Genomic DNA, 10607 nt, shown 5'->3' on the forward strand with positions numbered 1-10607 from the left:
TGGGCACACCCTGGAACAGCATGATAGGTACCTACACTGAAACCTGCTTCAAAGCTGTCCTTTGGATGGTCTTGAACTTGCTTTAACATTCCTGGCAGAGTTGGTAGAGCACATCTACAATCTATGAGCTCACTGTATCTCAAGTCTTTGAGGAAACACAACATTCAGCATCCGTTGGAGTTGGCTAGGCACTGAAGGCTTTCCACCCAGATATATCACTTTGCTGAAATTCAGAAGATCGCTTTGATAGAAGTTGGTTATAAACTGCAAATAACTTGAGTCTTCCAGCAGTTAACCTTGACACCACACCCCAGAATGCCCTAACCTCCTTTGAGTCTCTAGTCCCCTTGAGGATTAACAAGGTGTAAGGCCAGAGTCATTGTCATTTTATGCCAGCAAGACGCCCCTTCTTAGTAAAAAACATTCTCCAGTAAGCAGATCCAGAGTCTCAGTAGTACGAGCCCACTACAGAAGAGCAAGAGGACAGCAGAATTTTACATTAACTTTCAGGAATAGCAACAACCATATGTATACACTTTCCAAAGCCTGTAGACAGAAGGAAAGGCCTTAGACTAAATTTCATTAAACGCTTACTATGAAAGTACTCCGTGATATAATTAGCGCCTTTTTGCTCAGGAATCTCAAAGACACCACAGGTCAGAGCAGCAGGGGATCCAACAGAACTGTGTGGGATTACCTGCATGCATACATTATCTGGTGGGTGCTGTCAGTCTCTCACTTTCTTGTGCAATGAGCACTGAGGGGGAAGCAATCACCATTTCTCTCTTCCCCTTTACCTCTGCTGCACAAGAGCAAAAAGAAAAAAAAAAAAATTCAGAACACTGTTGCAGAGATCAAAAGGCTTTTTCTACTGGCTCTGACCTAGTTCTTTCATTCTTACTAGAAGGAAAAAAAAAACCACTTAAAGGAACATTGTCAAAACTGTTAGGTCTAAAAATAGACTTACCTTGGCAGTGCTCCCATCTAGATGGGCTCATATTAAGGAGTGCAAACTCACTTTCCCCATACACACACCAATCCTTTCATCAATCTGGAGGCACTGGTACTATGCAGCCCAAAGGACCTCCCAGTCCACATAATCTCTTGGGACACTCAGGTATCTATTATATATAACTGGCAAGGAACTGTAGTATCCTCCAAATTCCTATTTTGCATTTGCAAATCCATTGCTGTCAGCTATCCCAGTAAAAAATTTGGTACATTTTCCTTAAGTAAACCACTGGACATTTGTTGCCATAAATAAACTCCAGCACTCCATGCTATGACACCATTAAAAAGAATCAAATTTGAGGAAGATTTCAACAGTTTGTTAGATAAAATGAAATCAGAATTTTTCAAAGATTCTCCACAAACTAGAAGTTACAAAAAATTTTCACTTTAGCCACAGAGAGCATTCCTGAAAGGAGAAACAAAGAGTCTCCAGGTTCGTGGCCGAGGCTGACAAATGTTTCCATAGAACAATAGCCAAAGCAGAGCTGGTGGGGCAGCGGATGTTGGCTCCGGCCAGGAACTCCCATGCTCCGGGATCCACGGTTCCCTTGTGCCCCCGGGACCTCTCCACTCCCTGCCAGTTGCATCCCAGAGCCAGCCACTTGCGAGTCTGCACAAGAAGCCAGTTGGCCCAGCCATCCTGAAGCATTGCTGCACTCTATTAAAAGGTCTGAAGACCCAGGAAGCCCATCCTAGCCAGGCTCCCAGCCAACTACTGCAGAAACTGGAAGGCCAGGCAACCTCAGCTGAAACCAGGTTTTGAGGGCTTTCCTTATTTCCTAGCTTCCAGAGCTATGTACAGCAGGTTATGCTCTCGAGATCCCAAGCAGCAAACCAGGAAAATGTTTTTTCCAATGAAAATGAAAAAATCAAACAACTAAGAAAAAAAGAAAAAAGCAGTCTGTTTCCTGAGTCCAAGACATTTTGAGTTCAGCAAATTGGCTTTTTTCTACAAAACTATCAATTTAGAAGATTCCACAGCAACTTTACTTTTGACTAGAGTATAATCTGCACGCCGTGGTGATCAAAGCCATGAGGAACAAGTAACCTCTCAGCTTCCCAAACAGAAGCTATAATGCCACACGTTACCTGCCAGAAATCACAGTTCATGAAGACGGCTCACACCCAGAGCTCCAATACGGCAGAAGATGCATTAAGATAAAAGCATGCTTTTAAGCACAGTCACACAAAAAAACACATAGTTCCAACAGAAAATAATGGATAAGAAAAGGCCTTGAATGTACATGCACTACATTCACACAAAGCAGTCACAGCCACACGGTTACTTGTGCTGAAGTAGTAAGTAGTCATCTTGCTGTGCTTGTGTGAGGGTAACAGAATTATGCAAAGGCAAGAAAGTTGAGGGAGAAAAACCCAAAATGGGAAGAAAACAGAACATACAGACAAGAAAGTCTGCTCTGAGAGACCACAGCAGGGAGGCAACCTGGGGAAAGGAAATGGGAAGAAGGAGTTAAAGAAAAAAAATCCCATCTCGGAAGGGAAAGGTACTGCTTCCCAAAGCTTTAGCAGAGCTTTCCTTCATTAATATTTACAAAGCTTTTAGAGATTCTCAGATGGAAGGCACTGCAGATATGACAGGAATTATTACAGACCTGAAAAGATCTAGCAAACAGACCGAGAAGGACTTCAAGTGAATAAAGCAGGACGACATCAGAGAGCACACTGAAATAGGGGTTGCTGCTGGCATATGAACCATCTGGCGCATGGCAGTCCATTTCATTTACTTACTTACCCACTATCAGGCACGCATGCCCAATTCACAGTGCTAAGTTTTTGCCACCAAAGAAGCAATACTTTTATTCAGGACCACTACCTTCCTTCTTTGTATCATTAGTTTTCAAAACTGCAATTCAGTAAAACAGCCTGTGCATAAGAAATCTGTTTGACTCATGGAGAGGCTTAAAGCTTAGGATGGACAGCTTTGGGCACACACAAGCACCTTTTCAGACATAGTGTTTTCATTTGAGTTTGCTCAGGAAGCTGTTTTTCAGGGATGTTAAGCTGTCCACTGCCTTCAGTAAGCCCAAGTTTTTGCTAGATTATCGCTTATGCTGCTCATGTGGGTACTCAGCAAAAGACAGCTTCAGCATGGTTTTCAGCAATACAGCAAGTGGTCTCTAATGGAACTATAGATCTCAGCATATCTGAGAAACAAAGCCTAAGGCAGTCTCAAGATGAGCACCCCAAAAAACCCCAACATACCCCACACTAAGCATAGGAGAGGGGTGAGATGGCTGGTTTTCACACTGGGGAGTTCTGAAACTTTCCCAATGGCACAGAAGAAAGCAAGATGGGACCCAAACCCCAGGATTCTCAATGCCTTGCTCCTAAAGTGCTAGAAAACCTGGTCTAGCAGGAGGTGTCCCTGGCCATGGCAGGGGGATGGAACTACATGATCTTTAAGGTCCCTTCCAACCTAAACCATTCTGTGATTCTATGAAAACCGAATGAATTTTGGATGCCAACAGCAGGAAAGTGGGTTTGCCGTTTCCTATACACCTAGTCACGTCTCTCCTTCAACTTCCCGAAATCCCCACGGAAAAGGAACGCGCAGCCAGTGCCACACTGCTGCAGGAGCCCAGCATCTATTGGAAGACCTCAGCAAAAGGCCCACCTTTCCAGCTCTTGGTAGGCACCACCTGAATCACCGGGTACTTCCCCAGGAGCCAGGCACCTCACGAACCTCTCAGAGGTTCTTGGTAGGCACCTCACGAACACCTCGCAGCTCCCGAGCACCTCGGCGCTTGGGCTTCTGCATCTCCTACGGGGCGGAGGGGCCGAGCACACCCCGGCGGCTGATTGAGCTCCGCGGGTATGACGGCCTCGGGGCGCTTCGGGGATCGGGGCGGCACCGAGGGACGGCGGCACCCCGGCCCCAGCGGGGCGGCGATGGCGCCCGGCGAGCTGAGCGGGGCCGCCGGGGGACACTTCGGGGGGAGGCGGCGCAGGTCCGGCAGCCCCGGCCGGGAGAGGCGGCACCTCCGGGCCCGCCGGGAAGTTGCCGGACTGAAGCCTCCGGCTGCCACAGGCAGCTCAAGCAGAGCCCCCCGCCGCCTCCCCTGCCAGCCCCCGCGGGAGGGCGGCCCCGACCCCGCACCCCCTGGCCCGGGGGCGGCCGGACCGAAGGGGGGGGCCGGGCGCCCCGCGGGCGAGGCCGGTGAGGGAAGCGGCAGAGCGGCCCCATCGCCGCCTCACCGGCGGGCACAGTTCCCCTCCCAACCCCCGGGGCCAAGCCGGGCCGGCCCCGCCGCGGCGCAGGTGAGTGCCCGGGGGGGAGGAGACAGGGGAGGGACGGCGGGGGCGGCGGGCAGGGGACGCGGAGCCCTTACCTTCCACCGCCATCCTCCCGGCCTCGCATAGTGCGCCGGCCGCCGACCCGGCCCCGCCGCCGGCGCTGCCCCGGCCGCCCCCCCCGCCCGCGCGCGCGGGCTGGGCTCATCTGCAGCCGCCGCGATCAACCTGCCGCGCTGCCGCTGACAGGCGGGCGGGGCCGCGGGCCCGCCCCGCGGCACCCTGGGAAATGTAGTCCCGGCCCGGCCCCGGCGGCCTGGGCCGGCCCGCCCTCCCCGGAGGCTGCTCAGAGCCCGGGCCGGGCACCAGCCTTCCCCTGGGGCCGAAGGGGCCCCGCAGGTCTCAGTGAGGGGTTTGGCGGCGTCGGATGTCTCCGCGTTTAGGTGCGGGGCAGGCGGTGTGGGTTGGGCAGTGGGAGGCTGGAGGGATGGTGACCACCGCAAGGTGTGGGATAGATGGGGCTGAGCATGTACCCTGCCCACAGAGAACACCATTCCACAGGTGCACAGGGTATTTCTCGGTCCCTGCAACTCCCAGACTGATGGCTCCAGGAGACTCAGGTGTCAGCCTTTCCTGCTGCTCTCCCCAGGGTGGCCGGAGGGTTTCCACAGGGAAGGAGGAAGACACAGAAGGAGCATGAGGAACCCTGTCAGCACCTCACCCTGGAGTGAGGCCAACGGCTTTCTCCATTTGCCATCTTTGTCCTGTTCCAACTGTGAGACATTGTCCAAAAAATCCAGAAAATGAAGGCAAGTAGGGTCACAGTAACTGAGCCTTTACTCCGACTCCTCAAAAACCATACATCAAACAACTGGGCACCCTCAAGATCTGTCCTAAAATGTTTGCTGTCCAAAAGACAGCTATGTATTTGTACCCTTCTCAGTTTTGAGATATCAAAAAAGTTTTGAAGATTTTTCTCCTTCAAAAGTACCCTTTTTTTTTTGTTTGTTTTTAATGTATCAACAAATATTAACCTGCACAGAAAGAGTCTATGAGTTCTCTCACTCACCAAATGTATGTCATTATGAAAGCGAGAGGAACAGCAGAGGGACCGAGTATACAAGGGCAAATACAGATAGGATGTGAAAACATTTTCACATGTTCTTTTTGTTTGTCAGCAGTGGTTATTGTGGCTAATAAGTGTTATTCGTGACAGGTTATTTTTGCAAAACAAACCTCCAGGAGTTCAAATTAGAGTGCAAGCACATACAATGTGGAAATGAATAAGGTCTTCATAAACCCCAGGAATTTCAATATATCTAAAGTAATTAAAATAAATTGGGGTCTTCATTATTTATTTCATGAAGGAAAACCAGAGCCTGTACAGAACAGCCTTAAAGCCCAACTTTCCTGAAGCTTTCTATTACCAACTTTGCCCTGAAGACCTCACTTGTTCTTTGGTCTCATATGCATTTGAACTATTAGCCTTTGTGTTGTATATGAGTCAAGATACAAGCTCCCTGGAGCAGCAGCCTTGTCTTTCACGTGTCTGCAAAGTGCTAGGCATACTCACAGTGTATTATAAGTAATAACAATTGAGAGGATGTGCTGGTATTCCCAAGCACAATACACTCACACGCCTGATCCCACACGCTGGGTGAAATGGGCTGATATTCACATATTTCTGCCAAGAAAATATAGGGTGTTCCTAGATTTCACAGATTTCAAATATATGCAATACAACCTTCATCAGTTTCTTCTCAACATCACTACATAAGCTTTTGTGATTTTGATGACACTGTGTATTAAGCTAATGTATTCAATTAATCATTAATAATTTATTTAATTGTGACAATATTTGGAGGTCTGTTAGAGTAACTACCCGACTAAGGCATATGTGAAGCAGTGCTTCCTTGGTTAGAATGAGTTAGAAGCCACAGGGTGAATAAATAGAGGCTGAGAGTTCAAGTGGCAGGGATGTGGAGAGCTGGAGTCCTATCCCCATTAGTATGCTGAATTTCTGACTGGTAACTACATTTCAGCTGTGGGCCCTGAGGACATCCCCAGTGAGTACAATTTTACAAAGCCCCTTAAACAGTCCTGTAGTTTTTAATTACGACTTTGTGCCTGCTGAGGAACAGCAAAATTATGGCTGTGACTAGATAGCAAATAGGGCATGACAGATGTTAAAAGGTGTAGTGTTTGATACCTAATGTTACATGATAGCTAGTGAAACCTAGTATTTAACAGTATCTAAAAACATCAGAAACTTCTCAAATTCTGGCCAAGACTAGGCAAATCAGAATGTAATGTATGTCACTCATTAGAGAAAAGAGGCTGTAAATTGATTCAATTAATCTACGGTAAAGCACAATCTGTTTTGAGCAGAGCTTTCAAAAACATCAGTGAGAGCGAGCTAACTTTCTAAAAACACCCTGCTAAATTACAGAGTAGAAAAAGACCACCTTCCTCTGCTCAGAAAGAGCTATCTTACCACGCTTCCTTGCCTTCTTGCTTCTCTTTTCACCTTGCCTCTCTGCAGACAGGTTTCTTCTAAACTTTCTCTTAAAAGTGTAGCAAACTCCCCTTAAACAGTCTCAGTTTGTCACAGCCAAAGTCAATTTGCTGTGTACTTTGCCCTAGGTCAGCAGATGAAATAAGCAATACTGACTAGAGGCTCCTTAGCCATTTGAATTATTTCTAGGCAGGACTTCTGCCAGCCAACACTAGATGAAAGTACATCCATCTACAGCGTAGCTCTACTAGTAGAGTTCTGAAGTCTAAACAAGATGTTATGCTTGTATACTTCTCTACACTATCATCCATCATCATTTTTCCCTTTTTGTTCCTCTTTAACGTTACAGAAATTCAACAGTAATTAAGCTTTAAGTGTCCCTTTGTGCTCTTAAGTCCTTTCTGTAAAACATAGTCAAATTCTCACTCATCTTCACCTTGTTACCAAGGTATTTATGCCATATTCTTGTGACCCAGGATTTTCAAACATGATTAATTATTTTGGGTGCCCAAACATGTGCACAGAGCTGTCTTTCAGGGACAGTGAAGAAACATTAAAATTGTTGAAATCAAGTCAGGCACCAAGTGTCTCTGGGGGTGAACAGTATCACAGCCATGACTGAACATTTTTGGCTGTGATTTGGTTAGCAGAATGGTCCTAGGCTGTGATGGTGAAATTAAAACCATTCAAAGTTTGTCATCAGATGCAAGTATGAGAGAAATGGCCTTATGACAGGACCATCCCACCTGCCCAACAACTCAGTATCCAGACTCTTGCGTTGCCTTGCATATTGATGGGAATCAGTACATGGAAATGGGTATATTTCTCAAAGCTAATTGATGATTAGTCACAGAGATTGGGGGAAGGTGTGAGAGGAACATGCACAGGACCATACAGATTTGATATTGATGGGGGAGAAGAAGTGGGGTTTTCCACTTGAGTACCTCTGCCAGTACTGAGGGCTGGAAGAGGAAGAGAGAAATGTTCAGGCACACTTTCAGCACACGCCCAGGGCCGTGAGCTACACTGCAAGGAAAAACAAGGAAGTTTCAGCAAAAATTTCATGGGCACTATAGTGTAGGCGGTGGCTGGAAATTCAGGTGTGAAAGCAGTAAGTAGAGAATTCCTGTCCAATTCCTATCCCTTTGTCACAGCCAGCCACGTGGCTGGAAAAACAGCCTTGGGGATACTGGGTACCAGATCTGGAGTGAAAGGAGGAGGGTAGGGAGTTTCTATGCATTCTCTTTTTTGCTGTAGGAAGGAACATTTCCTGAGAAGATGACCTGCTGAGTCTCAATGAAATACCTGAAAGGTATGGGGAGAAAATGCCAGGTCCATTGGAGATTTTTTTCCAATATCCAAGTGTATGTTCTTAATGTTCTCCAGGGGTCTGATTTTAAAAGGAAAAGGTGCTCTATAACTCAACTAAGCATATACTGAGGAAAGGGGAGAAACCGAGTTTAAGCCCCATGCTCTGATCCATTGAAACAGATTCTTATGCTTGTGTGAATCCAATCCTACTGTCACAAAAGGTACGCTTTGTGTTAAAGAGTAAACACCAATCTTCAGAAGCAGTTTTCTGGGGTCTGAGAATGACTTCAGAAGAGCTATTAGGCAGGGAGGCTGTAGTCTGCCCAAAAATATTCTAAAAATGTTTAGAATATATGTAATGTGATTTCAACAGTATGCCATTAAGGCACTGAAAAGCAGGTTTTAATAGTGTAGTAGTGTAATTGTATAACTAATATTCCTTGTCTATACTATTGCTGAGGTATACTTTGAGTATTGTTTATCTTACACATCTATATTCCCTTGTTGTCAAAAATATCTTGAATGATAATCCACAACCATAGAATCATCTAGCTTGGAAGGGACCATTAAGATCATTGACCATCAGCCTAGCCCTGCCAAGTCCGCCATGTAACCGTGTCCCTAAGCTCCACATCTACCCGTCTTTTAAATTTATCTCCAGCGATGGTGACTCAACCGCTTCCCTGGGCAGCCTGTTCCAATGCTTGACAACACTTTTGGTGAACAAATTTTTCCTAATATCCAATCTAAACCTCCCCTGGCGCAACTTGAGGCAATTTCCTCTAGTCCTATTGCCTGTTACTTGGGAGAAGAGACCGACCCCCACCTCGCTACAGCCTCCTTTCAGGTAGTTGTAGAGAGAGATAAGGTCTCCCCTCAGCCTCCTTTTCTCCAGGCTGAACAACCCCAGCTCCCTCAGCTGCTCCTCATAAGACTTGTGCTCTAGAACCTTCACCAGCTTCATTGCCCTTCTCTGGACTCGCTCCAGCACCTCAGTGTCTTTTTTGTAGTAAGGGGCCCAAAACTGAACACAGTATTCAAGACGGGGCCTCATCAGTGCTGAGTACAGGAGGACAATCACATCCCTAGTCCTGCTGGACACAGTAGTTATGATACAGGTCAAGATGCTGTTGGCCTTCTTGGCCACCTGGACACACTTCTGGCTCATATTCAGCTGGCTGTCGCCCAACACCCCTAGGACCTCCTGAGGTCCCTTCCACCACGAATCATCCTGTAATCTTATGAACAGTTTTAGCTACCCTGGGCTAGCACTGCTATCTAAAGCAGTGGTTTGCCTTCCTGCTCTCTGCTGCTGTCATTAGCCTCAAATGGCCTTCCTTTTTACTTAAAACTAACCTGGCACAAAGCCTGTTGAGCATTACCCCTATCAGTTACCTGCTCTCAGTCACTGGTGACTGCCCAAACACAAGGGGTAGCACAAGGAACCAGGAAGTATGAGGTGGGGATAAGCAAGTGAGGGTAGTGTCACCAGTGCAGAACTTGGCTGTTTCAGTGATAGCCTCAGATGAGTTTGTACTGGAGATTTATGATTTCCTGAAAAATGCTTAGGTCCTTTCTCTTCAGAGAAAAGTAAAACATTGAGTGCCCTCCTTGCTCTTGATTGGAGAGTGTGAATCACTGAGCCTTACCCCATAAGCATGCCCCATAGAAAATGAGAGAACCATACCTAATATAGGATGTATATGTAAACAGAGCTGGAGAAACAGTCTACCATAGCAGGTCCATGTGACCAGTTGGCAAACAGTTGGGTAGCTTGTTTAAACAATCCTGACTTCTGCTATTATTTGCTGAACTGCAACTTGATATGAGCTGGAGCAGTTTAATGCTCTCAGTAACCTGCTGTCACAGAATCACAGAGTCATTGGGGCTGGAAGGCAGCTCTGGGGATCATCTAGTCCAACATCCTGCTCAGAGCAGGGGCAACTAGAGCAAGTTGCTCAGGGTCGTGTTCAGTCATGTTTGAATATGAAGGGTAGAGACTCCACAGCATCTCTGGGCAACCTGCTCCAGTGATTGATCACTTCTCATAATTTCTTTCTCCATCTAAATGGAATTTCCTGTATTTCAGTCTGTGGCCATTGCCTCATTTCTTCTCACTGGGCACTGCTGAGAAGAGTCAGGCTCCATCTGCTTTACTTCCGCCCTCATTGGATCCCCCCCAAGACTTTTCTCCCATAAGCTGAACTGGCCCAGCTCTCCCAGACTCTCCTTGTATGAAAGATACTCTGATCCCTTAATCATCTTCATGGCCCTTCTTGAAGTGACATTTACTCTGTTCCAGTCATCAGGAATCTTCCTAAATTACCATGACCTTTCAAAGGCAGGTGAGAGTCATCACGCAATGTTGTCGGCCTGCTCCTTCAGCACTTGCTGGGTGCATCTGATCCTGTAGGTCCTATAGGTTTATATATGTCCAGTTTGTTTAGATGTTCCCTAACCTGATTCTCATCTACCAAGGGTATGTCTTCCTTTAACAACAGTAATGTTTGTCACTTAC

This window comes from Numenius arquata, chromosome 3, assembly GCF_964106895.1.
Source record: "Numenius arquata chromosome 3, bNumArq3.hap1.1, whole genome shotgun sequence".
Lineage (NCBI taxonomy): Eukaryota > Metazoa > Chordata > Aves > Charadriiformes > Scolopacidae > Numenius > Numenius arquata.